The 20,277-nt window shown below is 44.9% G+C and overlaps 7 non-coding genes across 7 annotated transcripts; 6 read left to right on the top strand and 1 right to left on the bottom strand.

Annotated features, from left to right (window-relative positions):
• Positions 1–5,428: 5,428 nt before the first annotated feature.
• On the bottom strand, positions 5,429–5,511 carry trnal-caa (transfer RNA leucine (anticodon CAA)). Its single transcript has one exon. It is a non-coding gene; the product is annotated as a tRNA-Leu (tRNA).
• Positions 5,512–8,472: 2,961 nt separating this feature from the next.
• On the top strand, positions 8,473–8,582 carry trnal-caa (transfer RNA leucine (anticodon CAA)). The gene is made up of 2 exons: positions 8,473–8,510; positions 8,537–8,582. It is a non-coding gene; the product is annotated as a tRNA-Leu (tRNA).
• Positions 8,583–8,907: 325 nt separating this feature from the next.
• trnak-cuu (transfer RNA lysine (anticodon CUU)) lies at positions 8,908–8,980 on the top strand. The gene has a single exon. It is a non-coding gene; the product is annotated as a tRNA-Lys (tRNA).
• Positions 8,981–11,173: 2,193 nt separating this feature from the next.
• trnal-caa (transfer RNA leucine (anticodon CAA)) lies at positions 11,174–11,283 on the top strand. Its single transcript has 2 exons — positions 11,174–11,211; positions 11,238–11,283. It is a non-coding gene; the product is annotated as a tRNA-Leu (tRNA).
• Positions 11,284–11,614: 331 nt separating this feature from the next.
• Positions 11,615–11,687, top strand: trnak-cuu (transfer RNA lysine (anticodon CUU)). Its single transcript has one exon. It is a non-coding gene; the product is annotated as a tRNA-Lys (tRNA).
• A 3,750-nt stretch (positions 11,688–15,437) lies between these two features.
• On the top strand, positions 15,438–15,528 carry trnar-ucu (transfer RNA arginine (anticodon UCU)). Its single transcript is given in 2 exon segments — positions 15,438–15,474; positions 15,493–15,528. It is a non-coding gene; the product is annotated as a tRNA-Arg (tRNA).
• Positions 15,529–16,101: 573 nt separating this feature from the next.
• trnat-agu (transfer RNA threonine (anticodon AGU)) lies at positions 16,102–16,175 on the top strand. Its single transcript has one exon. It is a non-coding gene; the product is annotated as a tRNA-Thr (tRNA).
• The last annotated feature ends 4,102 nt before the right edge of the window (positions 16,176–20,277 follow it).

The following is a 20,277-nucleotide window of genomic DNA, read 5'->3' on the forward strand; positions in this document are numbered from 1 at the left end:
GCCCAACTAAATAAAATAGACTTAAACCCAGCCGCTACTTCATTCTGTGCCTGAAACCCATATGGAACGCCAACCGGGGCTCCCACAGAATTTATATAAACACCTGGGTCAAATGATCCCAGGGGGCTGGCGAGGGAGCGTCTAAACACTCTAGAGTGAGGATGCCTAGGTAGGTTGTACTTGAAATATTCTGTAGTAACGGGGACAATAGTGAATGGTAAAATCATCACTACTAGAGCACATTCACCTGTCCAACGTGGTGGAAGGATAGCTCGGAGTTTTAGGTCACCACAGAGCCACCATAAGTCAGCTCTGGGTAAGGTCTGTCTTAAAAAAACATGATGAAATGAGGGGAAAGCAGAAATGTCAGTTGATGTGTTGCAATACGTTGGAGGAAAATGACCAAGCCTAGTCCTGCTAAGAGTAGCGTTGAAATAGAAACAGTTAAAGCCATGTTCAGCAGTAGAGAATATCACAGGTACGTCTTTGGATGTTGTAACGGGGTATCTTAAATGTAAATGAGTACAGTCCTTGAAATTGTCCGAAGAATTAGAAAACAGAGAATGCACACAACTGTCACGCTGTGAGTCCAGAGGGAAAGGGGCAGCTATAAGCTGGGGTCTTGCAGCCGCACAAGCTAAACACGATTCTTTCTTATTTGTTTTAACAGTGTACTGTACGTCGGTGTAATCCCTCATTCGTCCAGGCGTGTTCCATAGTAGAAAAAGCTTCAGTTGTAGTCATCTGGACTCAGTTTGAAAAAGTAGACGTTTCGACTCTCATCCAAGAGTCATTGTCAATAACAGAATTTAGGTCGAGAACTCCGATATTAATTCTGTTCTGTGGTAAGACCCGCCCATTGGGAGGAGCCTTCCTGAAGTAGAAAGAGTTGTTGGTTTCAACAGAAACTCCCCCCTTGTATCTACCGAGCTAGCCTATTCAGAATCTTAATGGGCTGTTAAAACCTCTTTGTCTTAGTGAGACCCTGGCTCAACCACCCTGAGTACCTGATTAGCATTTGAATTCCCTGGTCCTTTACCTTTCCAGGGGTTCAGTAACCCATTATAGATAACAGGAAGATTAAACCTAAGCCCTCTATTTCTGTCTAAAGAAGGTCTTTCTTTTTTAACAAAAATAGCTTCCTTGACTCCTCTTTCAAACCATCTTTTCTCCCTGCTTAAAACCTTCACCTCACCGTCTTCAAACGAGTGATTAGAGGCTTCAAGATGGAGATGCACGGCACTCTGTGGACCTGAACTAGTATTTCTTCTGTGCTGATAAAGCCTCTTGTGTAGAGGCTGTTTCGTCTCACCTATGTAACGTTCTTTACAGCTTTCTTCACTGCATTGGATCGAATAAACTACATTGCTCTGTTTTTGAGTCGGCAATTTGTCCTTTGGGTGAACCAGTTTTTGTCTTAAAGTGTTGCCTGGTTTAAAATAAACAGGGACTTCGTGTTGTCTAAAAATTCTCTGCAGTTTTTCCGACAGGCCAGACACATAAGGGATAGAGACACCCTTCCTTCTCTGTTCAGTTTCCCTTTTGTCCTGCTTCTTGGTTCTCTTCACTCTGTTGAGAGCCCAAGCGGGGTAACCACAGGCTGAGAGGGCATTACGGACATGTTTTTCCTCTTTCTTCTTGCCCTCTGAGCTGGTGGGCACACCTTGAACTCTGTGTTGTAAGGTTCTGATCACACCCAGCTTGTGCTGTAGTGGGTGGTTGGAACCAAAGAGCAGATACTGGTCCGTGTGTGTAGGTTTCCTATATACTTCTATTTGGAGTTTCCCGTCCTCTCCTCTGATCGTGGCACAATCAAGAAAGGCCAAGCGATTCTCCTTAGCGTCTTCTCTTGTAAACCTGATATGTGGGTCCACAGCATTGATGTGATCAGAGAAGGTTTCCAGCTCTTGTTTCTTGATTGTTACAAAAGTATCATCGACATAGCGGAGCCACAGTTTTGGGGCTATGCCTGAGAATGAGGACAGTGCCTTCTTCTCAAAGTGCTCCATGAACAGGTTGGCCACTATGGGAGAGACGGGCGAGCCCATGGCACAGCCATGAATCTGTCTGTAAAATTGTCCCCGGAATTGAAAGTAAGTGGTGTTCAGACAGATGTCCAACAGTTTACATATGTGTTCAGGGTCCTTTCCTGTAGGGTGGTGTCTTCCTGCAGTCTGGTCCTCACCGCTGCTACTGCATCAGAGGTCGGGATGCAGGTGAACAGGGACACAACATCATATGAAACCATGAGGTCATCTGGGTCCAGTTGGAGATGTTTCATGACTGGTTCAATCTCGGGTTTCGGCAGGCGTACCTGAATGTTAGTCTTTGCTCAAAAATACAATGAATAGGAACGCTGGGTCTATTGGAAATTTTGCGAGATCAGGACATGAATGGCCTGGAAAGGATCTATAAAACATAAACAGCAAGCTTTCGTTGGAACATTGTTAGCATGAACATGTTTGGTAACATGTTTGGTTTTGCTGAATGTTGTACCCAAGACCTTCTGCGTGTAGGGCAGATGTGATGACCACCACACAATGAAACCATGAAGCAGAAGTTTGCCTACTTCAATTCTGCTCTCTTTGATATAGCCCAATGATCAAATGTCATACTTATTTTCAAAACAGGACATCCTGTAGAAAGGTGTGGTTCAACGGTATAGCGGTTAGCGCTCTGAATCCAGAGTTTTTCTTCATTTCTAATTGCAATTAGAGGGGTTACCCTTTTATGGATATGTCAAGATTCTCGCCTCTGTGGCGCAATCGGCTAGGGCGATCTGCTGATAGGCAAAAGGTTGGTGGTTCGAGCCCACCCAGGGACGACTGCTCACCTTGCCAGAGCAAGCAAGAAATACAATCCCACAAGTAATTATGTAAGGAAACCAGGAAATCATTACGGCGCTGGGGCTTCCTTGGTCAAAGGGCCTGTTTAGTTAACAGGAAATGCCTACTTTTTGTCTATGAAAAATATTTACAAGGACAGTAAAGCCCACAAGAAGAGCCCTCAAACCCATACCTTTCTCCCTCAAGTTTACTGCTGCTACAGTTTGCATTAAGAGAGGGAAAAGTATTGCTGCACATCAAGATTGTTTGCACTGTTTGCACTCCTTGTTTCTCATTTTTTGGGCAAGGGATGATTGATGTAAGACTTGTAGCTTTGGATCACCGTTATCCTTCCAAAGAGCAGTCTGCGGTTCCATGGTGTAATGGTTAGCACACTTTGAATCCAGCGATCCGAGTTCAAATCTCAGTGGAACCTTGAGTGCCCCGAGAGTAGCGTTACTCTTTTGAAAAAGTGCAGAAACATGAAGAATCTTTGGGTAAAATCTGTGCTTTCCCCCTGAAAGGAGCTAACCAAAGCATACAAACTAAACAAAGCTGTTAAAATCTGGAGCTGGTTTTCTTATGACCAAGCTTATGATTCAACGCCTGGATTACAAAAGGCGTAAACGTTTCACCGCATTGCAAAAGAAAATCAAATGAAAAGCATTGATGTGTTGAAGGAATCCTTTGACTTGGAGAGACAGGACTTTTATAGGACTTATTATAAGCAAGAAATGAAACAAAGAAATGACCACTATAATCCTCTGACAGTAATCTTCGTTGAAGCCAATCAATCAGAACTTGCGAGGGGAAGAAGAAGAAGAAGAAGAAGAAGAAGAAGAAGAAGAAGAAGAAGAAGAAGAAGAAGAAGAAGAAGAAGAAGAAGAAGAAGAAGGCGGTGGCGGCGACGACGAACACCTTATGCTCTCTAAACGCGGGGGAATCGCGTGGACCTCCAAGCCGCCGCTTGAGAGGCGAGGCGAGGAGGAGGAGAAGGAGGAGTAGACAAGTTGGCGCCCATCAGGGAGCTGTGGGACTTGTGGTGCAAGCGACTGCCGCTCATGTACAATCCGGGATCCGAGGTCACCGTAGACGAGAGGCTGGTTTTGTTTAGAGGTGATTTTTTTTATTTAAAAAAATGGAGAGAAAAAAAAAGAGAAAATAATAATAATAAATAAATTAATAAATTAATAAATTAATAAATTAATAAATTAATAAATCAATAAATCAATAAATCAATAAATCATGAAAAGTAAATTCAAATTAAATAATATTTGTTGTTCTTGTGTTCTTGTTTTTCCTTCATTATTTTTTTTATTTTTTTTTCCCTTCTTCTTCTTCTTCTTCTTCCTTCTTCTTCCTTCTTCTTTCTTCTTCTTTCTTCGTTCTTCTTTCTTCTTCGACAGGTCACTGCCCCTTCCCTCAAAGCCGGCGAAGTACGGAATCAAGCTGTGGGTCGCGTGCGACTCGCTGTCCAGTTACGCCTGGAAGATGCAGGTCTACACCGGGAAATCCGATAAGCGCGCGCCTCCGGAGAAGAACCTGGCCACGCGGGTCGTGCTCGATCTCACCGAGGGACTGGGACTGGGAAGGGGGGCCGGGGGGGGGCGCAACGTCACGTGCGACAACTTCTTCACCTCGTACGAGCTCGCCCGCAGGCTATTCTTCGAGAGGGACGGCCTCACCCTGCTGGGGACGCTGCGCGCCAACAGGAGCTAGTTCCCGCGGGAACTGGTCGACACGAAGCGCAGGGCGATCGCGTCTTCCGTCTCGTGTTCACGTTGGGCGAGACCGCGCCGGGGACCTCTTCCAACGGCTACGGCAACAAACGGAGTCCCCTCGGTCGCCTTGGTCTCCTACCTGGCGAAGAAGAGCAAGAACTTGCAGATCCTCACCACGGTGCGGCGCCACCTACGGAGACGGCAATCGCGGCGGCGGCGAGCCTCCTCCTCCGAGCAAACCGGCGGCCGTGCTGCATTACAATCGCACCAAGGGAGGCGTGGACAACCTGGACAAGGTGACAGGTACCTACAGCTGCAGGAGGAAAACCTGCCGCTGGGCCCTTGTCCTGTTCCACAACATGATCGACGTGTCCGCGTACAATGCTTTCGTCCTGTGGCGGGAGCTGAACCTGATGTGGATGGTCGGCAAACGCCACAGACGCAGGCTGTTCATGGAGCAGCTGGGGAGCGCGCTCGTCGCGCCTCGTATACGCGGGAGGGAGGAGGAAGGGAGGGGGAGGGGGAGGAGGACCTGATGACCTGGCGTCATCGGGGACATCTCGGGAGAGGGGAGAAGAGAGGGGAGAGGAGAGGGGAGAGAGGGGGGGAGGAGGAGGAGGAAGAGAACCCGCTGCTGTACCCGCGAAGAGGAAGTGGGGCCGAATATGCCCCAGGAGCAAGGACACTAAAACGACGAACGTGTACCGAGGGTGCCTCGTACACGTGTGTGGCGAGTGCGCCCCCAGCTACTGCCCGCGCTGCGCTCGGACCTAAGTATCTGTCGACCTTACGATCGCTGCCGTTGCCGCCGTTGCCTTGCCGCCGCCAAAAATTTCCTGTGTTGTGTTTTTTTTTATTTTTTATATTTGTCCAAGAAGCTAATACCAGGAATGGGATCCGAACCCACGAGGGCCACCGCCCGTCGGATCTTGAGTCCGAAGCCTTAACCGCTCGGCCATCCTGGTGAAAGCCTATAATGGCGTTGCTCGCTTGTAAAAGGGGTGTCGGTCGGTCGGTCGGTCGCCGCCGCCGCCACGCTACTATTTTGAATAAAGAATGCGACAACGCCGAAAAGAGAAAAATAATATATAGATATTTTTTTAAATGCTATTGTGTCAATTTTTATTTTATTTTAAATAATAAGGATGAAAAAAAAATTAAACAATTATGTCCTTATGATGAAGAAGTAGAGAGAAAGAGAGAGAAAGAGAAAGAGAGAGAGAGAAAGAGAGAGAGAGAGAGAGAGAGAAAGAGAGAGAGAGAAAGAGAGAGAGAAAGAGAGAGAGAGTAAAACGGGCGCGTGCGCAATTCCGACACCTGCAGGTCAAGCCGGGGAGGTGGCATGGCTTACTAATGATAATACTTACAGGGGGCGGTGTATCAGCGTATCGTTGTGGCCGAGCGGTTAAGGCGACGGACTCCATATCCATTGGGAGTTTACCATGCGTTTCAAAAATGCTACTCAAACCTGTTAGTCGATATTCATTGACCAATTTTACCTCGTAGACTTTGCCTGCAATTGCTCTTCCAATCGTCCCTGGGTGGGCTCGAACCACCAACCTCCCAGTTAACAGCCGAGTGCGCTGCCCAATTGCGCCACAGAGTCATACAGCCCACATCGTATAATAATTGCGAATTTACAAGCCGCAATATCTTTTTTTTTTTTAAAGCGAGCCAGCAACATTCGAAAGTTCAGCCCCTGTCCAATCAACTGTGTTTAATGGAGAGCGAGGGCATCAATCTTTCTACCTTTAAGCTAAATCCCCTGTACCAATGTAGCTATAAAAAAACTGGAAGTTTTTCAATCAATCGACTCTCGCCAATTTATTGCGCACTCAATATACTGCAGTTAATCTGGATATTGAGGAAAAATTGCAAGATAATGTTATTTGACATAATGCCGATGTATTTGCTTACTTTTTCAAGCACACTTGGCAATTGAACCTCGTTCAGCAGTGCCTTTCATCAGATAGTAAAGCGAGCAGACTTTCCATTGTAAAAAACAAATATGTTCTCTCACCATTAGCGACTCATTGCGCCACAGAGCCCATACATCCTTCCATGATGCTCATTTCCACAAACGCAAAACACAGTTTTCATCCAAAATGGGTCCACATCAGTCATTCCTTGCCAACAAACTGAGAATCAAAAAGTGAAAAGAGTGCAGTGTAGGGGAATGGAGATGGACATTCCACGGCCAGATAACAGAAAATCTCTCTTTGAACATTGGGGGGTTTTCTTTCTCCCTCTCTCCCTCACCGCAGGGAGCCGCTGTGACTTTGGCGATAACAGACCTTCTCCCCCACAGTCTTACAGGAGGACGCCCCGATGAAAACTATGTTTTATGTGATTATGCCATGAATGTTTGTCCGAATCAACTCCGTACACCGCATGTTTCACCTTGTGTTACGTATTTTTCCACTGTTTAAGGTTTTATATTCCCAATGCTTTAACTCGAGTGCCCATCACAGGTGAAAGAAGATGTAAAATGTATCTACCTCAAGAAATAATGTGCACAAACTGCCAAAAGTGTTTAACTTGTCGTCGCAGTAGCGCCCGCCCCTTTCGCTCCCAGCGTGCCCTGCGGCGCTAGGTGACAAAAAGACGCTCCGAGCTTGAAAGCTCTCTTCTCCTCTCTTCTCTTCTTGCTCTCTTCTTCTTTTTTTTTTGTTCAAGCCTTTGTCTATCTCTTTGAAGCCGTCTCCACGGACGAGCCTGTTTACTTTTCCTTTGTCTCAACAAAGCGTCCGCCACGTGGGTCGACAAGACTAGGCCAGCCTCATCGCCCCCCTGAACTCTGAAAACACCTGGAAACACCTGGAACTAAGCTTAAGCGCTAAACCGGACAGAGACTTTCTTTTCTACTTCGCTTCTCCTATTTTTGAAGTAATCTACGCCGTTTACGTGGATCAGCGCTACGTTCTCATCTGAGTAAAGGCCGCGTGAGGAGCTAACACGCCGCTAAAGCGTTCTACCGCTAAGGAACTCCCGGACATCGCCACGCGCCGCCTCGCGCCACCGCTGCCGCCCCGCGTCACGGACATCGCGGCACGCCACTGCCTTCGCCCGCCACACCGCTCCACGCCGCTGCCTCGCCACGGATCTCGTCCGCGGACAAGGACCAGCCGGACCGAGTTCTACAAAATCGTAAGCCGACTTCAGTGTGCGGTTCTTTTGTGGCGTGATTTGGGTAGAACTCAGCTGTTCCTCCTCCCTTAGCTTCTCACTTTCCCTCTTTTTGATATAGATTAGCATAGACACGTTTGATTATCAAAGGCAAAACCCTGGTTTAACATTATCTGCATGAAATCTGCTGTTAAATCTGATATAACATCACCTGTGATTTACCTGTGCGCATTTCTGCTCCGGTGCCCTTTTTGATTGCCCTTTTGATAAATAAACTACACGAAAGAGTTATTGACTATTGTTTGTTTGATTAGACTATGCGTAAGTCCCTGAATCGTGAAACACCCTTCAGACCTTTTAACGAGCGCGATTAAGGACCGTATCTTAGCTTTTTGGGTTTTACCCTGGTGCCCCGTCTTGTCTCGTTTCTGCTAAGAAATCTTCCTTAATCATAAACTGAATACCTGTAGTTTGAGACCCTACACAAGGATGTGAATAGCCTGTTGGCTCCTGCTTCACTAAAGGTTCTATATCCATTCACTACACAGCTTTCTTGGATGCACTACTGCTGTTACTGCTCTCGACTGACATCTCAATTGCAATAGACTTTAAAAAGAAGCATTAGCTTGATGTGGACTTTTAAAGGACGCAGTAGTTTGATGTGACAACAACCACATCAAACTCCTTTAAAAAGAGACAGCAGTTTGATGTGTTTTTTTTACCAAAGTATAGGTACGGTTATTTGTGCTACTGTAATAACGGATATGATTCTGTATACTCACAGTTCACATAGATAAAGTGTCAGGATGGCCGAGTGGTCTAAGGCGCCAGACTCAAGGTAAACTCCTTCCTCGCCACTGGGGATTCTGGTCTCTGACTGGAGGCGTGGGTTCAAATCCCACTCCTGACAAAAAAAACCTTTGGAAAGGAAGCCATTTTTACACCCTAAATTACAAGCACATATGTGTGACAATGGACTGAAAACTTGTCGTATTGGCTTAAGATTTCAAATGAAGTGTTACTTCCAATGATGAATTGTGATGTGATGGCCAATCTACTACGTAGATGCTGTACTGTCAAAGCATTGAGTACATTCAGAGTGAACTGTATCATATGTCTTATACTGTAATTGTGACCACTCACTGAGAAATTAAAGTGACAGATTAATTTACCAGACTTAGAACTGAAAAATTCTGGGTTTTCATTATGACCTTTTTTTGCCTTTTGGACAGCCAGCCTGGCTAGCTCAGTCGGTAGAGCATGAGACTCTTAATCTCAGGGTCGTGGGTTCGAGCCCCACGTTAGGTGGAGTTAATTTTAAGCTTTATGGACTGCTTGCCATTACAACCCGTGAAATCTTGGTCATAAATTTTCTTCTGTTGGAACCGAAAGAAGAAGAATTAAACCCTCTGTAACAATGAGATTGCAACTATTTCACTCAATTCTCATCACCTGTTAAATTCCATCTCTTTATATGGACTGTACATAATTGGAAAGACTTCATCTAGTGTAAGGTTGCCAAAGCATTTACTTTGTACTGATTTTTGGAACTTTATCTTTGAGATAAGGGAGCTCAATGTCAGCATCGCTGAAATGTCCAAGGTGTCAGGGTCAAGGTAAACTCCTACCTAAGCGTAAGCAAATTTGGTCTACAAGTGGAGGAATGGGTTCTAATCCCACTCCTGACAATGGGTTTGTCCTATATTTGAACTCATTGCAAGTGTAGGGGAATGGAGATGGACATTCCACGGCCAGATAACAGAAAATCTCTCTTTGAACATTGGGGGGTTTTCTTTCTCCCTCTCTCCCTCACCGCAGGGAGCCGCTGTGACTTTGGCGATAACAGACCTTCTCCCCCACAGTCTTACAGGAGGACGCCCCGATGAAAACTATGTTTTAGGTGATTATGCCATGAATGTTTGTCCGAATCAACTCCGTACACCTCATGTTTCACCTTGTGTTACGTATTTTTCCACTGTTTAAGGTTTTATATTCCCAATGCTTTAACTCGAGTGCCCATCACAGGTGAAAGAAGATGTAAAATGTATCTACCTCAAGGAATAATGTGCACAAACTGCCAAAAGTGTTTAACGTGTCGTCGCAGTAGCGCCCGCCCCTTTCGCTCCCAGCGTGCCCTGCGGCGCTAGGTGACAAAAAGACGCTCCGAGCTTGGAACGCTCTCTTCTCCTCTCTTCTCTTCTTGCTCTCTTCTTCCTTTTTTTTTGTTCAAGCCTTTGTCTATCTCTTTGAAGCCGTCTCCACGGACGAGCCTGTTTACTTTTCCTTTGTCTCAACAAAGCGTCCGCCACATGGGTCGACAAGACTAGGCCAGCCTCATCGCCCCCCTGAACTCTGAAAACACCTGGAAACACCTGGAACTAAGCTTAAGCGCTAAACCGGACAGAGACTTTCTTTTCTACTTCGCTTCTACTATTTTTGAAGTAATCTACGCTGTTTACGTGGATCAGCGCTACGTTCTCATCTGAGTAAAGGCCGCGTGAGGAGCTAACACGCAGCTAAAGCGTTCTACCGCTAAGGAACTCCCGGACATCGCCACGCGCCACCTCGCGCCACCGCTGCCGCCCCGCGTCACGAACATCGCGGCATGCCACTGCCTTCGCCCGCCACACCGCTCCACGGGCTGCCTCGCGCCACCGCTGCCGCTGCCTCGCCACGGATCTCGTCCGCGGACAAGGACCAGCCGGACAGAGTTCTACAAAATCGTAAGCCGACTTCAGTGTGCGGTTCTTTTGTGGCGTGATTTGGGTAGAACTCAGCTGTTCCTCCTCCCTTAGCTTCTCACTTTCCCTCTTTTTGATATAGATTAGCATAGACACGTTTGATTATCAAAGGCAAAACCCTGGTTTAACATTATCTGCATGAAATCTGCTGTTAAATCTGATATAACATCACCTGTGATTTACCTGTGCGCATTTCTGCTCCGGTGCCCTTTTTGATTGCCCTTTTGATAAATAAACTACACGAAAGAGTTATTGACTATTGTTTGTTTGATTAGACTATGCGTAAGTCCCTGAATCGTGAAACACCCTTCAGACCTTTTAACGAGCGCGATTAAGGACCGTATCTTAGCTTTTTGGGATTTACCCTGGTGCCCCGTCTTGTCTCGTTTCTGCTAAGAAATCTTCCTTAATCGTAAACTGAATACCTGTAGTTTGAGACCCTACACAAGGATGTGAATAGCCTGTTGGCTCCTGCTTCACTAAAGGTTCTATATCCATTCACTACACAGCTTTCTTGGATGCACTACTGCTGTTACGGCTCTCGACTGACATCTCAATTGCAATAGACTTTAAAAAGAAGCATTAGCTTGATGTGGACTTTTAAAGGACGCAGTAGTTTGATGTGACAACAACCACATCAAACTCCTTTAAAAAGAGACAGCAGTTTGATGTGTTTTTTTACCAAAGTATAGGTACGGTCATTTGTGCTACTGTAATAACGGATCTGATTCTGTATACTCACAGTTCACATAAATAAAGTGTCAGGATGGCCGAGCGGTCTAAGGCGCCAGACTCAAGGTAAACTCCTTCCTCGCCACAGGGGATTCTGGTCTCTGAATGGAGGCGTGGGTTCAAATCCCACTCCTGACAAAAAAAAAATATTTCCTTTGGAAAGGAAGCCATTTTTACACCCTAATTTACAAGCACATATGTGTGACAATGGATAAAAAATTGTCGTATTGGCTTAAGATTTCAAATGAAGTGTTACTTCCAATGATGAATTGTGATGTGATGGCCAATCTACTACGTAGATGCTGTACTGTCAAAGCATTGAGTACATTCAGAGTGAACTGTATCATATGTCTTATACTGTAATTGTGACCACTCACTGAGAAATTAAAGTGACAGATTAATTTACCAGACTTACTACTGAAAAATTCTGGGTTTTCATTCTGACCTTTTTTTGCCTTTTGGACAGCCAGCCTGGCTAGCTCAGTCGGTAGAGCATGAGACTCTTAATCTCAGGGTCGTGGGTTCGAGCCCCACGTTTGGCGGAGCTGATTTTAAGCTTTATGGACTGCTTGCCATTACAACCCGTGAAATCTTGGTCATAAATTTGGGGAATGGAGATGGACATTCCACGGCCAGATAACAGAAAATCTCTCTTTGAACACTGGGGGGTTTTCTTTCTCCCTCTCTCCCTCACCGCAGGGAGCCGCTGTGACTTTGGCGATAACAGACCTTCTCCCCCACAGTCTTACAGGAGGACGCCCCGATGAAAACTATGTTTTATGTGATTATGCCATGAATGTTTGTCCGAATCAACTCCGTACACCTCATGTTTCACCTTGTGTTACGTATTTTTCCACTGTTTAAGGTTTTATATTCCCAATGCTTTAACTTGAGTGCCCATCACAGGTGAAAGAAGATGTAAAATGTATCTACCTCAAGGAATAATGTGCACAAACTGCCAAAAGTGTTTAACGTGTCGTCGCAGTAGCGCCCGCCCCTTTCGCTCCCAGCGTGCCCTGCGGCGCTAGGTGACAAAAAGACGCTCCGAGCTTGGAACGCTCTCTTCTCCTCTCTTCTCTTCTTGCTCTCTTCTTCCTTTTTTTTGTTCAAGCCTTTGTCTATCTCTTTGAAGCCGTCTCCACGGACGAGCCTGTTTACTTTTCCTTTGTCTCAACAAAGCGTCCGCCACGTGGGTCGACAAGACTAGGCCAGCCTCATCGCCCCCCTGAACTCTGAAAACACCTGGAAACACCTGGAACTAAGCTTAAGCGCTAAACCGGACAGAGACTTTCTTTTCTACTTCGCTTCTACTATTTTTGAAGTAATCTATGCCGTTTACGTGGATCAGCGCTACGTTCTCATCTGAGTAAAGGCCGCGTGAGGAGCTAACACGCAGCTAAAGCGTTCTACCGCTAAGGAACTCCCGGACATCGCCACGCGCCACCTCGCGCCACCGCTGCCGCCCCGCATCACGGACATCGCGGCACGCCACTGCCTTCGCCCGCCACACCGCTCCACGCGCCGCCTCGCGCCACCGCTGCCGCCCCGCGTCACGGACATCGCGGCACGCCACAGCCTTCGCCCGCCACACCGCTCCACGCCGCTGCCTCGCCACGGATCTCGTCCGCGGACAAGGACCAGCCGGACAGAGTTCTACAAAATCGTAAGCCGACTTCAGTGTGCGGTTCTTTTGTGGCGTGATTTGGGTAGAACTCAGCTGTTCCTCCTCCCTTAGCTTCTCACTTTCCCTCTTTTTGATATAGATTAGCATAGACACGTTTGATTATCAAAGGCAAAACCCTGGTTTAACATTATCTGCATGAAATCTGCTGTTAAATCTGATATAACATCACCTGTGATTTACCTGTGCGCATTTTGCTCCGGCGCCCTTTTTGATTGCCCTTTTGATAAATAAACTACACGAAAGAGTTATTGACTATTGTTTGTTTGATTAGACTATGCGTAAGTCCCTGAATCGTGAAACACCCTTCAGACCTTTTAACGAGCGCGATTAAGGACCGTATCTTAGCTTTTTGGGTTTTACCCTGGTGCCCCGTCTTGTCTCGTTTCTGCTAAGAAATCTTCCTTAATCGTAAACTGAATACCTGTAGTTTGAGACCCTACACAAGGATGTGAATAGCCTGTTGGCTCCTGCTTCACTAAAGGTTCTATATCCATTCACTACACAGCTTTCTTGGATGCACTACTGCTGTTACTGCTCTCGACTGACATCTCAATTGCAATAGACTTTAAAAAGAAGCATTAGCTTGATGTGGACTTTTAAAGGACGCAGTAGTTTGATGTGACAACAACCACATCAAACTCCTTTAAAAAGAGACAGCAGTTTGATGTGTTTTTTTACCAAAGTATAGGTACGGTCATTTGTGCTACTGTAATAACGGATCTGATTCTGTATACTCACAGTTCACACAAATAAAGTGTCAGGATGGCCGAGCGGATAAGATAAGATAAGATAAGATAAGATAAGATAAGATAAGATAAGATATTCCTTTATTGTCCCACATGGGCACGATGGGTTCATACACAGGCCCCAGATGTACAAGGTTGTGGTCCGAGCTGCCCAGGGGAGGGAGGGGGAAAGAGGAATAAGCATCCTTGGTGTTGGCAAAAAACAAATCCAATGTTCTATTGTTTCTGGTGGGGCAGCAAATGTGGAACTGGGAGCTTGCGCTGAAGATCGGCTTCCATCATCCAACACATTACTGACTAGCTTGGTTCATTTGGATTGACAATCGCAATAATGCAAGTAATGGATTTCAAGTCCATCGCCTTAACCTCTCGGCCACAACAACAATACACATTTAAACTGTGTTTAAGAAAGTGGAAATTATCCACATTATTTTCTGAAACTAGCGCAATTACATTACCAGATTTAACTCTCCTTCCGTAACAATGCCTTAAATGATAGAATGGACAAAAACAGAACAGATAGAATAGAAATAGAAAGGCGCAAGACTCAAGGTAAACTCCTTCCTCGCCACAGGGGATTCTGGTCTCTGAATGGAGGCGTGTCCAGCAGTGCCTTCATGATAGCCTTTCAAGCAAATCAGTTGTTTACATGTACAGAAAAACTTATCACCCGAAAGAGCTCTTGCAATTAGAGATTGAAAAGTATCCCTGAATAAACACAGTAAATGCACTCTTTTCACTCCTTGTTTCTCAGTTTGATGGTAAGGATTGATTGATTGATTGATTGATTGATTGATGTAGACCGTTTTCAGATGACTGTTTTGCTTTTGTGAAAAAGGGGAATCAGACAAAAGTTGGAAAGGCATTCAAAGGCTGTGAGTTCGAGACCCACCAGTCACTGTTGTAACCCCTGTTATCTACATTGGTAAATAGGAAAGCCTGCTTGTGTTATTAACTGATGAAAGGAACTGCTAAACTTGGTTCAATTACCACAGAATCCCAGTGTGCTATAGGCTGGCCACTGCTTGGTAGGAGTTTCCCGTACGTGAGTGACTGTTCCTTCCTTCCTTCACGCCCCGCTCAACCTCGTCTTCTTCTAAAGAGTTTGGCGCTGTCCTCAGAAGCTTTGGTCTTACTCAGCACCTGAGTGGCCCCACCAAGGGCAAAGGGCACACTCTGGACCTGCTAATGACAAAGCGGGTTAATATTTCAAATTACAGTGTGGTAAATGTTACTTTGTCTGATGGTTTCTGTATTTCTCCAGGTGCAATGAGTTTGCAGTCTTCTTTGCAATACTCAGTTCAGAACATTAAAAATACCATTATTTGCAGATAACAAGCACGCAGCCAGCTAGACAACTGGAGTTAACCCATTTTGCATTTGTGGCTGACAAAACTTTCCAAGAGATCACCACAAGTCTGAGTTCCACAACATGCTGCCTTTATGCATTGCCTACTAGATTTTTAAAGTCTATGGTGAGCAGTCTGTTGGCTCCAATCAATCAAAAAGTCAACATATTGCTTGGATCTGGAATTTTCCCAAGATCCTTAAAACTGCAGTCATTAAGCCTCTCTTAAAGAAGAGCAGTCTTGATGCCACAGTGCTAAATAATTACCGGCCCATCTCAAACCTACTACTACTCAGTTGTCCATTCAAGCAATCAAATTATTTACAATGACAGAAAATGCGCTGCTGTTACAAATTGGAATGAGATGGAAAAGTATCCCTGCACACACAGATTAACTGCACTCTTTTCACTTTTTGATTCTCAGTTTGTTGGCAAGGAATGACTGATGTGGACCCATTTTGGATGAAAACCGTGTTTTGCGTTTGTGAAAATGAGCATCATGGAAAAATGTTTGGGCTCTGTGGCGCAATGGATAGCGCATTGGACTTCTAGGCAGAATTTGTAAGGGCATTCAAAGATTGTGGGTTTGAGTCCCACCAGAGTCGCTAATTGTGAGAGAACATATTATTTTTTTACAATGGAAAATCTGCTCGCTTTACTATCTGATGAAAGGCACCGCTGAACGAGGTTCAATTGCCAAGTGTGCTTGAAAAAGTAAGAAAATACATCGGCATTATGTCAAATAACATTATCTTGCAATTTTTCCTCAATATCCAGATTAACTGCAGTATATTGAGTGCGCAATAAATTGGCGAGAGTCGATTGATTGAAAGACTTCCAGTTTTTTTATAGCTACATTGGTACAGGGGATTCAGCTCAAAGGTAGAAAGATTGATGCCCTCGCTCTCCATTAAACACAGTTGATTGGACAGGGGCTGAACTTTCGAATGTTGCTGGCTCGCTTTAAAAAAAAAGATATTGCGGCTTGTAGAGTCGCAAATATTTTCTTGAGGGGGCTGTTTGTCTCTGTGGCGCAATTGGCCAGTGCGCTCGGCTGTTAACCGGGAGGTTGGTGGTTCGAACCCAGGGAAGATTGAAAGAGCTATCGCAGGCAAAATCTATGAGGTAACATAGGTCACTGAATATCTAACTGAAACAGGTTAAAGCAGCATTTAAGAGGCGCTGTGGCTTAGAAGTTCAAAGTGCCTGTCTAGTAAACAGGAGATCCTGGGTTCAAATCCCAGCAGTGCCTTCATGATAGCCTTTCAAGCAAATCAGTTGTTTACATGTACAGAAAAACTTATCACACAAAAGAGCTTTTACATTTTGCATTAGAGATTGAAAAGTATCCCTGAATAAACAGAGTAAATGCACTCTTTTCACTCCTTGTTTCTCAGTTTGATGGTAAGGATTGATTGATTGATTGATTGATGTAGACCGTTTTCGGATGACTGTTTTCCTTTTGTGAAAAAGGGGACAAAAGTTGGAAAGGTATTCAAAGGCTGTGAGTTCGAGACCCACCAGAGTCACTGTTGTAACCCCTGTTATCTACATTGGTAAATAGGAAAGCCTGCTTGTGTTATTAACTGATGAAAGGAACTGCTAAACTTGGTTCAATTACCACAGAATCCCAGTGTGCTATAGGCTGGCCACTACTTGGTAGGAGTTTCCCGTACGTGAGTGACTGTTCCTTCCTTCCTTCACGCCCCGCTCAACCTCGTCTTCTTCTAAAGAGCTTGGCGCTGTCCTCAGAAGCTTTGGTCTTACTCAGCACCTGAGTGGCCCCACAGAGGGCAAATGGCACACTCTGGACCTGCTAATGACAAAGCGGGTTAATATTCGGCAGGAGTTATTAAAAGTTGGTTTAATAACTGTAAAGAGACTAAAAATCTTGGGAGATATACAAGATAAGCATTTGTAAAGAAACTTGGAAAGACCTTTTTTCCACATCAAATTTTACAGTTCTTCAACCACACATGAAGAGTCACCTGAACAGGGACTTGAACCCTGGACCCTCAGATTAAAAGTCTGATGCTCTACCGACTGATGGACGCATCATATGGCAATGGCATACAGTACATACATTGGCCATTCACTCACCTTAGCCAGCACAACAGCCCAGAGGCAGCCATGAAGACATGTGAAGAGGATCCATTGCGTTGTCAGCGCAGGCAAATAAATGAACCATTTTATTGTCACTACTTGTGCTTCTTCATGTTCCTCATTTGGTTTGTCTTGTCAAAAATAGGAATTGTACTGCAGCAATCATGACTCTTGTTCCAAGTTTTATTTCCAATTAGACCTCAACCAGAGCCACTGTCTGTCTGCAATTCACAGAAAGTGCTTCATAGTTGGATTGTAGTTTTAGCTTCGCCCCCACTTGAATTGAATATTTTTGTATGGGTTCTTTCTTTGTGTGTGAGTATTTTTCATTCTGATCATTTTTGCCAGAGTTCATTTCTATACAGCTACTTTTTGCTAAGGTAACATTTTGATCCAAGTCGTGTCTACCCTTGCCCTCATGTGCTATGTCTGTGTGCATTTAATAGTGCAATTATTTGTAAAATTGCTTATGATTTTCATATTTTGGCTAATAAATAAAAGTAGATACTGATTACCTAGTCTTGATCAATGTTCGTGTAGTTCTGCACCTTTATAATGTAGCTCCAATTTGAGCTATGTGAAAGACAGTTACACAAAAGACTGTCAAAACAAATAGTAGATTTACTCAACAGGGCAAATCAAAGAGAGCAGCCATGTAGAATGCAGGCACATGCTCTGTGGTTTCATTGTGTAGAGGTCATCACATCTTCTGTACACGCCGAAGGTCCTGGGTTCGATCCCCAGTGAAACCAGCTGTGTGTTTCATGCAAACTCTCATTGACTTTGAGCATGCTGTTGGTGCTTTAAAGCTCCATGACTTTACTGTGCCCCTCTTGCTTACTGAAATAAAAGCTTCATCTGTTGAGCTAATATTGTGTTCAATAGCTACAGCGTACCTATCATCTTGTATCTTTCATTCAGTCCTCTAATTCTTTCAACAAGGTTTAAAGAAATGCGCTTTCTATGTTCACATGCAGAAATCTGGGGATGAACCAGGGACTTCTAGATCTTCAGTCTATCGCTCTGCCAAATGAGTTATTTTGGTAAGGACAGCTGGTGGGTTCATGTCTTAAACAGGAACCTACTTATACACCCCAAGCATTTGATATTTGCTGGATGCCAATGGAAATGCGTGTGCACAATCTCTCTAGGTAACTTTGCTGTGGGTTGGTTATCAATCTGATATGATTTAAAACACACGTTCAAGGGTGTTTTTTAACGTAGGGGGACAATGTGAAGATTGTTGCGTCATTCCACCCCAAATTCTGTCAACAAGTCGGCAGGAGTTATTAAAAGTTGGTTTAAAACCCTTTAAGCGCCAAAGTCGCAGAAATGCGACTTTACCGTACAAGGAAATTTATGAAATAATAGTAGAAAATGAATCACTTCAGTCATTGGTCGGTTCGGTGCAGCCAGGTATGATCTAGGGCAGATCCGGTAAGGAAAAAAATGGCTGGAGGAAGTACACGTGGCATGCAATTTACAGCAGATTCTGACTCTGAAGGGTATTATCTCCCCGAGAGTGACGATGGATTTCCAAGTGGAGATGAAGGGACTTCGAAACAACGGACAGGTGCAAAGGACAGACGGAGGCGAGGAACCAGTGGAACCAGTGGCTGCAGTAAAACTTGCCCGGTGGATGAGAGCTGGGACATGCTGAGAGAGGTCGAGGTATTTGAGGCATGGATCAAACCTTTTGAAGACCCAGTTGGCTACACAGGAGAGATGGATCTGATGGATGCTAATCCATTTGATATTCTGTCACTCTTTCTGACCGATCAGTTTTGGACTTTCATTACTGATGAGACAAATAGATATGCACATCAGTGTATGGCACCTATGATTCTGAAGCCACATTCAAGATTTCTTGAGTGGTATGATGTATCAGTCACCGAAATGAAAGCTTTCTTCGCTTTGCATCTCTCCATGGGCCTTGTTGAGAAACCTGAAATTGAGGATTACTGGGGAACATTTTGGCTTACACAAACGCCTGGATTTGGAAATGTAATGTCAAGAAACAGATTTGAAATCATTCTTTCGTTCTTTCATTTTGTCAACAATAATGATTATGTGAGAACAGGCGAGCCCGGGCACGATAAACTGTTCAAAGTCCGCCCAATAATAGATTTGATTATTCCCAAATTTGCGGCAGTTTACAGTCCAATCAAGGAGCTTTCTTTAGATGAAATGACAATAGCTTTCAAGGGGAGATCTTCACTAAAATGTTACTCTCCGAATAAACCTGACAAATATGGCTATAGAGTGTATGCCCTGAGTGAAAGCTGTTCAGGGTATGTTTTGCGCTGGTCAATGCACACTGGACAGTACAAAAATAATGCAAGCAACATCAGTGCAACACACGCAGTTGTCCGTGAGTTGGTTTCTCCCTTTACGGGCAAAGGACACGAGATTTACATGGACAGTTACTATACCTCGCCTGTAATTGCAAATGAATTAGCAGATTTGGAAACTGGACTGTGTGGGATGGTAAGGATTACCAGGTTGGGGATGCCAAAATGCCTTGGTAAAAGTGTCTTACAGCTGAAAAAAGGAGATGACCCAGTTTTTTGCAGAAAGGGAAAACTCCTGGCTTGTGCTTGGCACGATACTAAACGTCTCACCATGTTGTCCACAGTCCATGGAAATGATTGTGTTCAGAGGAGGATCCGATCCAAGACAGATGACACTGGCTTCCGTGACATCAAAAGACCTGTATGTGTCGACCAGTACAACGCCTACATGGGTGGAGTGGACACTGCTGACCAGAGGATGAAGACATACCTCTTTCCACACAGGTCCCGGAAATGGTATCATCGCATATTCAATGCCATTATAAGCATAAGTATTGTCAACTCACACATCATATACACCAAATCCACTCCAGGCCCACACAAACCTTTAAAGGTTTACATTCAGAACATTATTGATGCATTACTGGCTGATCACTCCAAAAAACAAGAGATGCGCTCAAGACCGGAGGGTGAAATGCCACAGAGACTCACAGAGCGTCATTGGCTTTGTCAAGCAGAGGGACGTCCAGACTGCGCCGTGTGCTCTGACCGCTCTCGTACCAAAGGCAGGCGGCAAACAAAGTACAGGTGCCGTCAGTGTGGCGTTGGCCTCTGTGCGGTTCCATGCAACGAGAGATACCATACGCTAAAAAACTTTAAATGCTGTCATTTGGATATGTAAAAGTGCAGGGTACCTTGACCCTGGATGGACATCTTTTCTGGGATGGCTCTCTCCTTTCT

Source organism: Eucyclogobius newberryi, unplaced genomic scaffold (genome assembly GCF_026437365.1).
Source record: "Eucyclogobius newberryi isolate DKJ021-1_F unplaced genomic scaffold, fEucNew1.0.hap1 SCAF_29, whole genome shotgun sequence".
In the NCBI taxonomy this organism is placed as follows: Eukaryota; Metazoa; Chordata; class Actinopteri; order Gobiiformes; family Gobiidae; genus Eucyclogobius; species Eucyclogobius newberryi.